General features: G+C 41.8%; 1 protein-coding gene across 1 annotated transcript in view; it reads right to left on the bottom strand.

The window, feature by feature from the left end:
* The window catches only part of GPR160 (G protein-coupled receptor 160), a 32,982-nt gene extending 15,696 nt beyond the window's left edge, over window positions 1–17,286 (bottom strand). Inside the window, exon 1 of the mRNA XM_083739883.1 lies at window positions 17,131–17,286. The gene's annotated coding sequence lies outside the window, so the exon portion shown is untranslated. The remainder of the gene's footprint in view (window positions 1–17,130) is intronic.
* Window positions 17,287–17,903: the final 617 nt, after the last annotated feature.

Genomic DNA, 17,903 nt, shown 5'->3' with positions numbered 1-17,903 from the left:
TTACTGTACTGTTTTTTTCTGGTTCATTTAATTTCATCTTCTTTATAACCACTGCCTTATTTGTTGTGATGTTACAGAACCCAGATGAAACGCAGGAAGGCATAGAGATAAGGAAAGTGGGTGAGTGGCACGTTAAAAGGATACCAGAATACAAGACATAATTCAATCCAGGCTTATGAGGGTTTAGTGTCAAAACTTGTTTTCAGCACTAGTGCTCATCCTAAACAGAAAAGACGAGTCTGCTTATGAATATGTATAAAGTTCCCTCCTCATTGAATAGCTCTACTCAAGTTAAGATGCAACTAGGATTGCATTGCACAGAGAACAAGCTACAGGAAATGACTTTCTTCACACAATTTGTAGGGACTAAAACCGACTCAGGCTCAAACTGTCCCTCAGCTATGAAACTTGGGCCAGTGATTTTTTATTACTACTACTACTACTACTACTACTACTACAACCAGAGCTACTAGATTTATTACCCACCCTTCACCAGCAAGTCCCAGGGCAGGCTACAACAATTTGAAATTTAGTATTAAACAGTAAATACAAATTACAGACACTGGAATAGAATGGGTATTGAAAACACACATCTCAGTTAGCTTGATCTGCATCACAGGGTTGTTATGGAGATAAATGTTTAAAGGAGAAAACCTATGTATACCACCCTATGCTCATCAAAGGAAGGGAATAATAGAAAAGAAACATATTAATAGAAATATATTTTAAAAATGGAAAGAGTTATGTGACAGCTGTTGCTAGACACTACAGGAGGGGAGTGGAAAAGCTGTACATCATCCTTTAGTATGTAAACCCAATATTAATTTATTTATTGAGATTCAAAGGGTCTCAAAGGCAATTTACAAATAGCAAATAGAAAAATAAAACGGAGTGGGGGGGAATAAACCATTTTTTAAAAAACCACAAACCACACAAGCAGCAAGGAGGTGAAGAAACAAAGTAAACACATCACCATAATCAAAGCAAAGTATATTGAACACAGCAAAAGTGGTGGTAGTAGCAGCAGTTTTAAAAGCTTTCCTAAAAAGCGAACTTTTCAGCATCTGCCAAATGACACACGGTGACTAGGTCAGAACCGTGTATCTGAACAAGTGTGCATGCACACGAAAGCTCATACCAAGAACTAACTTAGTTGGTCTTTAAGGTGCTACTGGAAGGAATTTTTTTATTTTTTATTTACTAGGTCAGAACTGTAATTCCATTGTTGCCTGCTTTAGATACATTTATTTGTCCAGGCCTTACAGACGTTACAGGAGCCAAGTCTCTTGGTCAAGATACTGCTGAGTGCTGCTACTGTTTTATGTATAGAATTATCAGTGTTGGATTTGCCAGTGATTAAACTATTACGATGTTTATTATATTGTTAGCAGCCCTGTGCTTCTCTGATAACTGAGGAGGCATCTAAAATCAGATGTTTTTTTCTCTTTCGTAGCTCTGAGCGGAATCTGCTTGTTTCTCTGCCCGTGCTGCCCAAGTTTTCTCCATGATGAAAATCCACAAAATAGATGAAAGCAAGCTAATATCCTCTTCTCCTGCACTTGGCCTCTAAGGTACACTCTTACTAATTATGAATTTAGTATGGCAGAGTAAGAATCTGCCCCCACACAAACACAACTCCCTTGTAGCACCTGGAAATAGATCCATACAAAAAGCATGGGTGCATAGCGGGGACTAGTTTAACTGCTGCTTTCCAAAGCTACTCTACAGCGCTCTTCCTGTTTTAAGACAGAAAATTATTCAAGTGGTCATTTAATACCATGTTTTCATATACAGTATTGCATTATAAAGTAGTTCCAGGAGCTATGTAACTCCCTAACCCGCCTGCAAGTTGGACTTCCTCTTAGTTCCATAACAAGCAGGTAGCCCTAAATACCTATAAGGGGAGAATTTACTAGAATGCAAAAGCCAAGAAAGCGGCTCTGTTCCTCCTCTTTCTGTATGTGAGAGGCCCAGAAACATAGGTTGGAGTTCAGGTCAGGAGATTTTTGTCTGTGGCTAAGCAGCCTAGGAGACTCAGGTGTGTATGCACACAAGCCTAAATGTCAAAAGAAATGCAAAAACTGAAACATTTAAAAATGCAGCATGCTACTACAAAATATATTTAGCAAGTTTTACCAAATACTCTTCAGCTATTGCTGTAACCATTATTTCAGATAAAGCCGTTTTTTAAATAAAAAAGAGGGGATACACATCAAACAAAGGAAAGAATATCTGGGTTGTCCTGGTCATAGTCAGTCACTGTACCACTGGGCTGGGCTATGCTCTTCAATTCTTCAATTTCATTTTTTTATTCAAATCAAGTATATTCAGTAATGTGGACTTTGATCAATCAATTTTGTATCTTGAGAGAGTTAAAATTGTTCAATAGATCCATAAGGGCAAAAAAAGATTATCCTGGATTAAAAACTACATCATTAGCATACAATGTAGTTTTATTAACTCATGTTCGGATCAGTTTCCTGAACTTGCCTTTCAGCTCTTACCTCTGAAAGGAGAGCTGAGGGACAGCTGTTGTTTATTTACAGACTCCTATCCAATCATTATATGCCACCCCTATGTCAAAACCCCAGGTTTCCTATCCCCTCCCCATTTATTATTATAGGGTTCTCCCCACACGACAGGTTTAAAAAAACTGAAGACAAAACTTTTCTAAATGGCATTTGCAGGGATAAATCAATAAGCCAAGGAGAAGTTAAGCACCCACTTCCTGCCCACAATCCTTCCTACAAATAGTCCCAAGCTTTCTAGTAATGTTACACTGGAAACAGAGTTCCATTGTAATATATAGTGTGCAAGCCCATCCCATACATGAGGCAGGGTGAAGCAACTGCCTCAGATGGTGGAAGCTTCCAAGGTGACGCCACACAGGCACCCACCACTCTGGTAGAGAAGCAGCCCTAATTTCTGGTGAGATCTTGTGGGAAATCAGCACTGCTGCTTCTTCTCTACCAGCGGCAGGGACAGTGGGATGAACAAAGTGGAGGCCGCAGGGCAGTGCGGCATTTATTCTGTGAACTGCCCTGAGACCCCCAGGTATAGGGCAGTATACGTTGTTGTTGTTTAGTCCTTTAGTCGTGTCCAACTCTTTGTGACCCCATGGACCAGAGCACGCCAGGCACTCCTGTCTTCCACTGCCTCCCGCAGTTTGGTCAAACTCATGTTCATAGCTTCAAGAACACTGTCCAACCACCTCGTCCTCTGTCGTCCCCTTCTCCCTGTGCCCTCCATCTTTCAGTATATAAATTATCATTATTATTATTATTATTATTATCATCATCATCTCCCAAAACAAGACACACCATCCCAGTTAGTGTGGCCTTGGTATCTTAGAGAGTTGCTGCCAGTCAGAGCAGGCAGCAGCAGGCAGATAGTGTACATGAACAGTCTGACACAACATGAAACATGCTAGTTTTTTTTTCCACAGCAGTTCTAAAAATGAACTTTTTCTCCTTTTCAAAATTAAACCGGAGGTTCTCTGGAATTGTTCATACTTTGTGTCAACTACTAGATTGCACCATACCCAGCCCTGGTGATTAGCCTAATGCAATGAACAGACCTCTGCTCATTTCCTGCTATTTAAGCTAATGGTGTGTTTTGAATATTTCACTGCACAGCATGTTGTTTTTCATGCTTCTTCAGTTTAGCTCATGATGATATTTTATATATATATATATGTACAGAAAAATTATAAATCACTTAAAGAGATCCCTGAGTGGTATACATAGAAAAAGTATAGATAACACACAGTTAAAGTCCACAACAATCCAAAACTCACTTTTTCCATATAGTCTTTTGTTTGTCCTCATCACCCTCATTTACATGCAGTTTGCCTATGGTCATCCTTGCTTCCTTTTGTCTGTCCCTTCTTTCCGTTGCTGCTCCACAGTCTGTCTTAGAGTGTAAGCACATTGAGAGCAGGGACCTACCTATGTTGCCTTTGTAACTGGGTAAATACCATGTTCTCCAATGGTATGAATGAACAAAGAAAAATTCAGAAAAAGGTTGGTAAGCATAGAACTTTTCTTTCCCATGCTTCAGATGCCTCCCTAGGAGCATGGAAATCCAATAAGATAGTGGAAAGAAAGTATGATGTAGCATTGATTTTCTCTTGCTAATATTTCTGTTTAAAATGTAGCATCCATGCTCAGGTCAGTGCAGCACTCTCCCTATCTGCAATAAGCAAGGGGGAGATACAAAGATGCTCTCAGCAGTTCAGATGTACTGAACGAGCATACCTGAGATCTGAAAGTAACTCAGATAATCCTTCAACTGCTTGGGATCCCTGTCTTGTATTCAGATAATAACCCTGTGTCATTAATTATCACTGAGTCAAATTACTTGGACCAGATTTCTGTTGCCTTGGGGGAGGGTTTGAAACTGCATGGCTCCCTAAAAATTGGATTAATCATTAAGGGAGAGCAAGTTCTGAAAACTGGGGGGGGGGGTACTTTTAAGGATATATTCTTTAACAAACAACAGGGGAAGCTTCACCTTCGTAGCTGGGCAGCAGATTGTCCTATGGGAACAACACAAGTTCAAAAGCACTCTTCCTGATTTGTTGTTGAAGGAAATGAAGTTGTATTTTGTTCTTGAAATCAACACCACCTCACAGTTTGCATAAACAAGTAAACCATGAACCAGCTGCATAGGTGTGTCTGACTGATACAAACATATATTAAGCATTTAACCAGGACTATGCACTCTGTGAAGTTGATGTGAAAACTACTAGTTGTGGGCCAAACTAGATATATTAAATACATTAGTCAAGTTCATTGATTTCAATTAACCTACCTGAGCATGACATAGTTGGATACAGCCCATTGACCTGTTAAAAGAGACAGAATGTCTGCAGGAAGCACTGCCAAAAAAGAAATTGGCAACCCTTTTTATGCACACATCAAACCTACCTACTCTAATGCAGTCCCACTGTGCTTCTCTGAAAATCAGGATATGGGCAAGTTAAGGGTACATCAGCATTTACTGTATCCCCTCAAACAGCAATAGTTACTCCATTAGTAACTTCAGTAATAATATGCCTCATCTTGGTTGATGCAGAAGTCCTCCAGCTGATATGTTTATTGAGCATTCATCCTCATTTGCTTGCACAAAACTTGTGTGGAGACTATACAGTGTCCACCCTTTATTGAGCATTCATTCTGACTGGTTTGTGGGGAGCTTGTACAACAAGCAGCACTCATCCCAGTTTGTTTGCCTGGAGGTTATATGTCTTCCTGTCCATCTATTAGTATCTCATGCTTTTTAGTGCATTTCCCCATCATTTCCCCTAAGTGCAAAAAGTATGCTTTTCTCTAAATAAATAAATATGTGTATGTGTTGTGCCAGAGCACTTCAACCCACTTTGATTGTGGAAACCTAAATTTTGAGAATGTGACTGAATGCCTCTTGCAAAATATTGGCAGTCCAGATACAACTCTGCAGACACATTGATGTGAACGGGGGGCAATGTATTCCTCACTGCAATGTCAGCATGAACAGATCAGAAGGAAGTGTTTTAGTAATGAAACTACTACTACTACTACTGTTTGAGAGGGCAGGTATGAACATACCCAAATTTCCTCTCCCTTGTGTTTTTCCCAATTTACGTATTTTCAAAGGCACCTGCCCCTAGCTGCTGCCAAATGTGCTGTTCTAGGAGCAATTTCCTATACTGAATTACTAATATACAAATAGCTTTCACGTCTGAAACTCAACCACAGCATGCAAAAATTCCACATTAGCCTGAGCAGTCTCTCCAAAGACGTCTAAAAGAATAAGATAAGCTTTTATTTAGAAAATAATAATGATGATGTTGGTGGTGGTGATGTAATCCCCACCAAAGCAGAGACACTGAATATTCAAGTTCACTGAACTTTGTGGCTATGATGTAATTTAAATGATAGAAATTAGCATACTGCAGAAATGCTAAATTTATTTTAGCAAACAGAACCAAAGAAAATGCACTTCTTCCTCTCCCATTGTTAAAAGAAAACCGCTTTCAAAAATAAGATTGGCAACACAGCAGCGGGCTGCCTGGCGGTGGGCAGAGCCATAGCAATAGCTTCCTATCAACAGGATCATGGCTGCTTAGTGGGAGGGATGAGGTTGGGAGCTCCAGATTGGCTCCATTGGTGAAGCATTCAGTTCAAACATTGCTGATGCCTCATTCCCCTCCCTCCCTCACCATTCTGGAAAATAAGATACATTTTAATATGAGCTATATAAAAAAGAAAGCAAAATCTAATTGCAACAAATAAAATTTGGATTAAAGTTAACTTTCCGGGCAGGCACATAATAAACATTTTTATGATGTGAAGCATCTGCTGAGGTAAGTACATCAAATAAGCATCTGATTTTTTTTCCAAAACAAATTTGAGAACACTATAAAGGAGATATGAATATTGACAAATATTTACAAAACTCAAATCGTCCAAACTGCTTAAAAGATGGACACCATCTGTGTTTCTGTAATTTAGCATACATCACAAAATCATACCATACTGAAATAAATTTATATTTTTGATTTTGGCCTCCAATGACTCTAAATTTGAATGTCAAATTTCCAAGTGACACAACATCGCATAGTAATTCAGATTAGCTCCTGCCAAGTCCCTTCAGAATTCTGCAATTGTGAATCATGCTGCAATAAGAAAGTATATAGAAAACTCTTTTTATTGTTTTTATTAAATATTTTATTGGGTTACAGAAGTACATGTGGCTCTGCCTCACTGGAAACAAATCTCCTGGTCACCAAATTTCACCAAGACACTATTTTCGAGAAGCAAAATAAACACACACTTGTTTCTAGAGTTGCCAGCTTTTGAACTAGTCCCATTTGATTTGCATCAATTAGCAGGTCATAATCCCTGCTGTGGTGGGGACTCGGGTGGCGCTGTGGGTAAAACCTCAGCGCCTAGGTCTTGCCGATCACATGGTCGGCGGTTCGAATCCCCGCGGCGGGATGCGCTCCCGTCGTTCGGTCCCAGCGCCTGCCAACCTAGCAGTTCGAAAGCACCCCCGGGTGCAAGTAGATAAATAGGGACCGCTTACCAGCGGGAAGGTAAACGGCGTTCCGTGTGCTGCGCTGGCTCGCCAGATACAGCTTGTCACGCTGGCCCCGTGACCCGGAAGTGTCTCCGGACAGCACTGGCTCCCAGGGGCGCCGACTTATAAAAAATATTGGGGGGGCGGGGGCCCATACCGACTTATAAAAAATATTGGGGGGGCCCAAGACCTCCAAACCGCTGCTGCTGGGGGAACGAAAGGGGCAGCCCCAGGCTGCCCCGACCTTAAGTGAACCTGTGAGGGCCCGCCCTTTGCGGCAGCCGATTGGCTGCCGCCGTGGGCGGTGAATATTAATGAGCTAGGGGGAATTCCCACTTCTCGTGGGGCTGATGCCAGCCCCGCAAGATTGTTGATGGGTCGAGAGCCCGCAACCCCACCCCCTCTCTAGATCGGGAGTGGCTTTGTTTTAACTCATTACTGAATGTATTTTAAAAGGTAACTATCGTCAAACAAGGAAAATAAAAAATACCAACATAATTTTGTGATTTTACAAAGCATAATATAACTAATAATTTTCTTAAATTATTGGGGGGGCGGAGCCCCCCCAAACAATTTTTTGAGGGGGCTCGGGCCCCTCAGGCCCCATGGAGTCGGCGCCTATGCTGGCTCCTGGCCTCTAGAGTGAGATGAGCGCACAACCCTAGAGTCTGGCAAGACTGGCCCGTACGGGCAGGGGTACCTTTACCTTTACCTTAATCCCTGCTGTGAAAAGCTTTCATCAGCTAATTCCTGCATACCAAGCTCCTTTAAAAGCTACAAGAATAGGGGAAGCTGTGTGCCCCTCCCCCAAACTGGCTACACTTTCTCTTCCTCATTTATGGCACATCATCCCCAGGGCTTTTCTCAAAATATGCACTTTAGTGGTAGGGACCTTCACATTTGTCAAAGACCTAGAGAGCAGTTTTCTTGGTGCAACCTTACATCTGCGTAGAAACTAATCCAATAAGGTTTGCTATCAACTCGCAACACTCAGTTTTTAGACTGACTTGTCCTCTGCAAGTGTTGAGGAAAGTGGTTAACATGTGTGGCAGCGGGCATTGAAATGAGGTGCCGTAGTCCACCCCATTCCCACTGCCCTTTGTCAGGTGGAGGGCAATTGTGTGCCACAGGGAGTCAACTTTTATTCATGAGGTTGGCCCTGCATTGTGTGCAGGCCTGGGAAATCAGGGTTCTACATGGAGGGCTGATGATACATGTATAGAGTCGGAAGGGATTCTGGGGGTCATCTAGCCCAACCCCAATGCTATGCAGAAAAGCTTGCTCATTCCCACCTCTCCCTCTCATTTATTAGTTTAATGATTTTCCTAGATGGCTGAAGGGGTTTTCTTGCTTTCTCTCCCTCCCTTCCAGCTTTGTTTAACATCCACTTTGATGCAGAGTTCTGGAAAACCGGAGAGCCTGCTCACTAATTTGTGGCAATGTGGTTGGTGCTAATAAAGAGATTGTCAATTACAGCATTTCAAACAATTTGTTTTAAAATGTTATCATCTTTAAAAAACACAAAAAGTTACCACCTTATTTTTAAAAAAGCTTAGCTAGTTCTTCAAGTTTGGAACAGGTTGCAAGGTCAGGATTTTTTTTATAAAGGAGGCCATTCTCCCCGCCCCCCACTCTAGCTGCTCACCACCACACACACACAGTGCTTTTCTAATGTGCATTGCACATTCATGCTTCCCATGGAATAGAAAGGCCTTTGGGAGGGTTCTGAGCAAGTGTCGTCACATTCGCAGTGATCCCTGCAGCCAAGGAGACTGTTGCAGGAGAGGAGTGTGTATCAGTCTTCCAGCCCCAGCTTGCTACCAGTAACAGGACCTAATACACCCAAGAAGGAACCATCTAGCAGTGGAGATCAGCCAGAGTTGGGGGCATAAAAATGCAGAGACAGACTGGTGTGTTGGGGAGGGAGATGTTGTGCACAGTGAAACAATGACTTAATGTATAATCTTGGGCTAAGCAGGCTCACTTTCTTGTGTGTGATCTGCTTTGCATGGGGTTTGCATTTTCTTCTATGAAGTTACTTACAGATTGCCTTTCAGACTACTGCCTCCATGCCTCAATGTCTCTCATCTGTAAAGTGAGCAAAAAAAATTTTTTACAACCTCCTCTCTTCTAAATGTTATATTTGTTCATCATATATTCATACAAGTGGGGAAAGCAACAAAATGTTGTGCTGTGCTTCTGTTCATAATTCCAGCCACCACCTCTTGCAGAATACTCCATTCCATTTCCCCTCCACTCCTACCATCTTCCCCCTTAACAGCCAGGATTTTGTACCCACTAAACATGCTTAGTCCTCATTGTGCTGTTGTGGATTTTTTTTCTGTTGAGGGTTTTATTCTTTCCTAAAGTGTTGCCTGGGCCTGATAGGAGTTATAATAATAAAAATAATAACTTTATTATTTATACCCCACCCATCCAGCTGGGTTTCCCCAGCCACTCTGGGCATTAAAAACTTGTAAAACATTGTTGTTTAGTCATTTAGTCATGTCCGACTCTTCATGACCCCATGGACCAGAGCACGCCAGGCACTCCTGTCTTTCACTGCCTCCTGCAGTTTGGTCAAACTCATGTTGGTAGCTTCAAGAACACTGTCCAACCACCTCGTCCTCTGTCGTCCCCTTCTCCCTGTGCCCTCCATCTTTCAGTATATAAATTATCATTATTATTATTATTATTATCATCATCATCTCCCAAAACAAGACACACCATCCCAGTTAGTGTGGCCTTGGTATCTTAAGAGAGTTGCTGCCAGTCAGAGCAGGCAGCAGCAGGCAGATAGTGTACATGAACAGTCTGACACAACATGAAACATGCTAGGTTTGGTCAAACTCCTGCAGTTTGGTCAAACTCATGTTGGTAGCTTTGAAAACACTGTCCAACCATCTCGTCCTCTGTCGTCCGCTTCTCCTTGTGCCCTCAATCTTTCCCAACACCAGGGTCTTTTCCAGGGAATCTTCTTTTCTTGTGAGGTGGCCAGAGTATTGGAGCCTCAGCTTCAGGATCTGTCCTTCCAGTGAGCACTCAGGGCTGCTTTCCTTAAGAATGGATTAGACATTAAAAATTTCCCAATACAGGGTTGACTTCAGATATTTATTTATTTCCTTGACATCTGATGGGAGCGCATTCCACAAAGGGGTGCCATTACTGAGAAGGCCCTCTGTCTAGCTCCCTGTAACCTCCCTGGGAACTGCCAGAAGGCCCTCATAGCTGGACCTCAGTGTCTGGGCTGAACAAAGGGGAAGGAGACGCTCCTTCAGAATGCTCCAATAAGAACTAGAGGGCACCAGGTTGGTGAAGCCTGTCTTAGATTAGTATGTTTTCTATGGGCTGTGGCCCCATTGAGCTCCACCTTTAGCTCTCCTACTGCCTTCTGAACAGGCTCTATCCTAGGCCCTGACCAGGTACAAGAGTTTGGATTTTAGGGAGTTGACAGCCCAGTGGGGAACATGTAACAATAGTTTTCTGCCCATGAGTTCATTTAAATTAAGCACTGATGTTGCACAATTGAGTCCTTTACTCAATAACAATGATGATGAATCACACCTAAGAAAAATTATATTTCTTGCCGAGCAGGAAAGGTTTCAGCAAGCGATCAGTAAGGCATTCAGAGGCCGAATCCAGATCTCTGTTTACACAGTTTTTATAGTAATATAAGTTATGCATGCAAGACACCCGGTGCTATAGTTTTACCCCAGCTTAACCACAAATACAGATGTTTCCACAACTCAGCTAGCTCAGCTTTTTCCTGTTTATAATCTTGCTATAAAAGTCATACCCTTGCACGTTCTTAAAACTTTCCTTGTGGTTTGCACTTTCTCTGTCCCTCTCTTAAGCTTGCGTTTCAGCATGATTACAGTGCTCTAACAATGAAGGTGGTAGAGCATAGTCATCATGGCTGGTAGCTGTTGATAGCCTTGCCCTGCAATAATTTGTCTTATCCTCCTTTAAAGCCATCCAAGCTGGTGGCCATCACTGTCTCCTGTGGAAGTGAGTTCCTTATTTTAACTATGCTGTGTGATTAAGCACTCGCTTCTGTCTGCCCTGAATCTTCTCACATTCAGCTTCTCTGCATGTCCACAAGTCCTAGTGTTATGAGAGAGGGAGAAAAACTCTACTCTATCCATTTCCTCCATGCCGTGCACAATCTTAGAAACTTCTACCATGCTTTCTATCATGCTGCTGAACTACAACTGCCATCATCCCTGACCACTGGCTAAACTTGCTGGGGGTAACAGGAGCTGTAGTTCAACATCTAGAGAGTTAAAGGTTCCACACCTCTGTTATAGGGATTTGATGGGGCAGGGGCAAGAGGTGGCCACAAGTGGATGTTACAGGAATGAATTCCATGTGGATGGGCTGTGGGAGAAGAGATGTGTAGAGGCACACTTTTGTTTGAAGCTCACTCCCTTATAGAAGGCAGGGGCCCTACTCACTTCCTATTCTGGTAAGGAAGAGATAATTCCGTTTACCTTCCATTCAACTAGTCTTTGAAGCTGTGTGTGTCAAATGAAAACAGCTTGTTCCTGGAACTGCTGTGTGCTGAAGATATAGGGCCCCTTATCTTTATGCCTTTATAGGTGTGCACACCACCTAGTAAAGTAGCTAAAAACACCTTTTCATCAGCAACTGACCCAATAAACCTTTACTCTCATCTGCACTGCTCTTTGGAACAGAGATCTTAGCAACAGCACCATATTACTGTAAGCCATACATAATAGGCATGCCCCCTATCTCCACCCCCCACAGGTTTTCTCAGAAGTCTTGCACCATAAAAATCCAATGAGCACAGGCAAATATTTATATTCACATGTATTTATGTTCACATGCACAAAAAGGCAAAAGGGGAGGAGAAAAGAAATAAGTGACCTCGCACATGTTTCTAAAAGTAGTGCACAATAAATTTTACTAGCCAACTCTCACACACATACATTGGTACCCTTTTAAAAATTTGGGGGGGGGGGTGTTGTGATTTAGTGACTGAAGTGTAGGTACCTAAATGAGGGAGACCATGGGTTCACATTCCTGCTGGAATATGAGCTCACTGCATGACTCTGAGTCCTCCATTCACTTTCAGCTTAATCTGCCTCACATAGTTATTGTGAGGATAAAGTAAGGGGGAGTACGTATGTATGCCATCCTGAGGTCCTTGAAGGAACAGTGAATAAAAATGCAGGGGGGGGGAGACAGAATTTTTAAAAATCACCAATTATTTCCAATATATAGAAGCTCCCCTATCTGGTTGCCCAATGGTTATTACCCACTGTAGGCAATTAGGCAAGTAGGAATTTACAAGCTTGAAACAAATGAACGGCAATATATTGTAACCCTTAATGCCTTTTCCCCTCTCAGAGGTGTTTTTTCACTAATCTAGAGCTCTAAAATAATTCATTATGAGCCAAAGGAGTAGCTTTAGCAGCCTTGGCTGACCAGGTCTGGTGATGGGGTCCTCAGCATGGTCTAAGGTATCTTTTTACATTTCCATACACTTAATTTCTTAATTGTACCCACCTGAACAGCAACGTATGTATGTATGTATGTATGTATGTATGTATGTATGTATGTAGAATGACAGCCTTCTAAATGATTCTATTTCATTCTACTTCCATGCCCACCTGCTGAAATGTGAAGCATTATAGGACATTGTCAGAGGCACTTGAACTGTAGACATCCTCCCCCCCAAGCGAGGAACCCTAGATTGCCTTGTAACAGTGGGCAATAGTCAAGGATGCTGGGAATTGTAGTCCAACAACATCAGGAGTGTACCGACTTTGCTATTCCTGGCCTACAGCTAGATTCCTATGCAATCCCACCCTGACCTAGTTGGTAATTATCCCCTGTCTGCTGAAACTTACAGGTTTGGGGAAAGCCTTGCCAATTTCACCCATGCCTCCTCAGGGTTTGGATTAAAAACACACACACACAACTGAGCTATTACTATGTGTATTGCCACTGGTGTATATGCATAAGAACAACATGCAAATGAAATTAGTGGGCTTTCTCATGGACCTTGTCAGTTTTATTTCAAAAGGGAGGCAAGGCAATGGAAAAGGTGTTGAACAGATGCCCGTCACATTCATTCATTCATTCATTCATTCATTCATTCATTCATTCAAAAAGGAGGAATAGGAGGGTGGAATAAAGAGGGAAAGAAATTGCAGAGCTAATTTATAGAATTGGAATACAAAAAAGGGAGGTATGAGGAGGTCCGAGAAACAAGTAAATGAAAAATAATATGATGAGAAGACTGATTGTTTTTAACAATTCTTATTTTGTATTTTTTTCCTTTTTCCTTTTTCTATTTTGTAATGCAAAAACCTTAATAAAAAATTATATAAAAAATAAAAATAAAAGGGAAGCTTAAAAAAAAAGAGGAAATGTTGGACTTGACTGCTCCCACAGAAAGAAGGAACATTTTTATTTATCCAATTAAAAGGTACTAATATCCATTTCCTACCAGGCAGTTCAACTGGTTCTTCAGGGGGATGGGGAAACCACAGTTCTTTGTTTAGTGTTCAGGGTCTCATAATGGATGTGGCATGTGTTCTTTGTGGATAAATTGAGTTGTTTCAACAAAACAAAACAAAACAAAATAGGAGGAATTGGGTTATAACTGTGAATGGTGACCATAAAAACAGTTCTGTCACACAGGGAAGAGAACTTAAACTGTGAAAAAAGGCCATGCCAAAATGTGAACTTCTTTACTGGGAGGAGGGGAAAGTGGATGAAAGACTAAAAATGTGCTTTGTATAGAACACCACCTATTCAAAAATGTTGGGCATTTTGCAAATTGCAAGTTGCAATTGTAAATCTACCTTCTTGCGTAGCCAATTTTTTAAAAACCCTAATAAAAATGCATTTTTATCTTTCAGGCATGCTTTCAGTTGCACATCCACCATGGGAAAGAAGCTCAAAAGCTTCTTTAGTATACATGTGGTTTGACTGCACACACCCTTCCATATTCTCATTATCTTCATGGCAACACACAACAATAAAAAGCTATGTTGGACTTGCGTAGCTGAGAAAAAGTAATTTCCCCACCCTCCACTAAGAACATCATCTACACTAAGCAACAATCATTTTCCAGCTTGACACACCCTGTTACAGAGGTAACCCAAGCCACAATTTCCAAGGCTTGTTTATTCTTTGGATTTCTTTTGTCACTGTATGCTATATGCCTAAGAAAAATGTAGCAGGACATATGACAAAAGCAAATGATATTCTGGCCCTGATAGGAAGAGAGATTTTTCTGTGCTTGATCTTTGTACTTGTTTTAAAGCACAGGTGAGGGAGAAGAACAGATGGCACAAGAAAAGCCACAATTTTGCAAAGTTGTCTCAGAGTACAGTTGGCAGAGCTTTGGTCTAAATCATGGGGCAAGGTCATAGCTGAGTGGTAGAGCATCTGCTCTACACATAGAAGGTGGTCTTGGGTTCAACTTCCAACATATCTCAGGTATGGCTGGCAATTTATCATTCCAATCAATGATAAAGCAAACTCAGTTTTTCTTCAATTTTAACTCTCAATCTGCCTTCTCTTACTTGATTAGATAAGTAATATTGACAGTATATGCTGTTCCCCACATCTTAGAAAACCATAAATCTCTAGAGGTTAGTATGGAAAGTCTGCAGTTTTGACAAATTAGCATTCTACAGTTGCCATATTTTGAGGACCAAAAAAGAGGACACATTTGCCGACTTCTACTTTTAACTATGGATCGCTATGATGACTCTACCCATGAAAAAGAGGACATGTCCTGGAAAGAGAGGACATATGGCAACCCTAGTTAGCTTATCAATGGTGTTGGCATGATCTCAAAGAGCAACCATATACACACATACCATTTGTGATAACTCTTCTTTATGTTTATAAATTAAACCAGTGTGTTTCTTTATTATTAGATTATCAGATTTCTGGAGTCATATTTCTGCCCAGCTTGATAAACCTTACCATAGTTTTACACTCTTGATCTAACCATGCACACCAAACTACAAAGGAAGCCTGTCATGCTGAAATCAGAGTTTAGAGAGTTGACATAAACACCGCCCTATTTCATTTTGCCCCATATCTCCTGCCAAAACCTACTTCAGTTCATTAACATTTCCTGTTACCACATCCCAGAATGGTCCAAAATAACCCAGAAAGAAATTAAGGAAATGTTGCAGTAGCACCCACAAGAGCGCGCTTTATATACAATTGTATTTTAATGTACCTTGCCAAGATGTTGCTGCGTCACAGCCATTGTTCTGTAAGTTTCTAAAATTGAAGGGTTGGCTAGCAGAAGGTTAATGGAGCTGAAGGGTGTCTTAATAGTCCTGGCAAATTTCCTTTGTGGGAAATTACAGGTAAACTGTTGACAGTGGCTTGCAAATAGTGCGGGGTAGGGAACCGAGGTCTGCCAGATGTTGTTCGATTACAGATTTCATCAGCCCCAGCCTGTGTGGCCAGTGTTTAGGGATCATAGAATTGTAGAGATGGAAGGGACCCCAGGGGTCATCTAGACCAACCCCCTGTAAGGCAGGGTCACAGGTTGCCCATCCCTGAGACTCTTTTAGAAGGAGAGGGCTATTTTGGCACAGGGACATGCTCCCCACCTTTAGCTAAGGAATATGTCATCTAAGGCTGTGGTCACACATCCATTTACTGTGCATTCATTGTGTTTTAAGTGCTGAATATTTAATCTGAGTTCACAGGAAATTTATCCAAAATGCATATGCATCCTTTACTTTATTACAAAATACTACAGTTTGAGGAAGTTGGGCTGATTTGAACAGCTGGCGGTGGGGAAGAGCTGAAACACACTGGGGGGTTCACTGTGCTCTAAGTGGGGTAATGTGAACACACCCTAGGAGCTTGTGAAGGAAGCAGGCTGGAAGTTAAGAGAGACTGAGAAAGGCACAGACACACAGAGCTGAATTCAGTGTCTGTGAGCATCTTACAGTGCTTTCTCTAGAGCTCCAGTGTAGAAGCAGTTGGCCATGGTTGTCTGCTGAAATGTTTAAGCCAGGGGTTAGCAATCTTTTTGAGCCAAGGGCCGGTCCACCGTCCCTCAGACCATGTGGTGGGCCGGACTATTTTTTTGGGGGGGGGGGAGGAAACATGAACAAATTCCTATGCCCCACAAATAACCCAGAGATGCATTTTAAAGAAAAGCACACATTCTACTCATGTAAAAACACGCTGATACCCAGACAGTCCGCAGGCCGGATTGAGAAGGCGATTGGGCTGCATCCGGTCCCCGGGCCTTGATTGCCTACCCCTGATTTAAGCTGTGCCTTCACCTATGATGAATCTGCAGATTTGTAAATGGATGTGAATATTATGAAGTGCCAATAAGGCTCCTTCCAAGCGATCTCCTTCAAAATGTAAATAAAACTCGGTCATGCCCTAGCCCTGGAACATCTCACTTCTTGGAGAAGTGGAGTGAGTATAATAAATATACATATATAATTCTTGCCTTGATGTTAGTAGACATTATTAGTGTGATTTAAGTTTTAGACCTGAATCTTTCAAGGGCAGCAGTATTGCTAACCTCACAATTTGGTAAGCATTTCCTTAAAAAAAAATATATCAGGAGAGCTCAACAATAATGCAATTAGATAGCACAACCAGTTTTCTGTTAATTTTCTTCCCCAACATATTACTGCACATGCATCATACATTTAAAGCACATTCCTCCAAAGAATCTTGGAAGCTTAAATTTGTTAAGGGTGCTGGGAATTATAGCTGTGTTGAGATAACTCTTTCTGGGTGTGTGTGCTTTAAATGTACAGTGTGCACTTCTGAGAACATGAGAAGTGGAGACATTAAAAAGTCAGAGGCGGCTGAGATGTAATAAGTCTGGCAAGCTTACAAAAACAGCCCACAGGAAACAGAACCCACAACAGGTATCAGATTTAGAGTAGCAAAATAAAAGACCTCAACCCACATAATACCTGACAGATTCAGGGGATTCCAATTCATGACATTTTGAATGTCCAAATGACTTTTGGCATGATCAGGTAATGACAAGTGTTCTGGACTATTCCCAAAATTGCTTCTGCTACTCACTGTCACAGCAGGGTGGGACTGAAGCGACCATCCTCAGGTGGGAGCAGTCAGGTCATTCCAGGGTTTTCCAGCCAGATGGTCTCAAAGCCTAATACAGAATAACTTTGAATGTGGACTTGAGCAAGCAGCAGATGGGAAGGTGACCAAGGTAGCATCTGAGAACAAGCTCCTGCTTGTCTGTGTAATGAGTGCCAGTTTACAAGTGAAAAAAGAAGGGCAGAGTCCAGGTAGGGGAGAAGGAGGTTGGACAAAAGCACGCAGAGCAGGAGGTGGAGCTCATTTCCTGAAAAGCAGCTCTCTGGAAGAAGGAGTGCAGAAGTGGAATACAGCAGTTGAGAGAACAGCTATGCTATCTAGGCAAGGTGGCAATATTTTAAGATTCTGCATTAGTACCACACTGTGAGAGTTGCCTCCTCCTCAGTAGGATCTGCTGCCAAACACTCCCAGAGAATCCATTTTGATGGAAGTTCCAGATTGCTGTCTTGGGAGTTCAGAAGTTTCTTGATAATTTCTAATGAGGCTTCTTCTCTTTGCCTTACTTTTGGGGCTCCCCTGAGACTGGTTGTTTTCATGCTCCACTAGAATTCCCAGTGGAATTCCTCACCCCCACCTTTGTTGAAATGTGCTAAGCAGAAATTCAGCCAGTGAAGCTTTTCGTAGTATGTAGATGCAAAACTGGGTAAAGTTCCAGGCTGCTGCATCCCATGAGATGCATGGTTCTAAGTACATGTCCACTTGCATTAGGAATACCATGGGAGGGAAGCAGCTGGAGG

Source organism: Podarcis gaigeae (assembly GCF_964106915.1).
Source record: "Podarcis gaigeae genome assembly, chromosome: 5".
Taxonomy (NCBI): Eukaryota; Metazoa; Chordata; class Lepidosauria; order Squamata; family Lacertidae; genus Podarcis; species Podarcis gaigeae.
The sequence above is the reverse complement of the archived record's forward strand: the minus strand, read 5'-3'. Positions and strand labels throughout refer to the sequence as shown.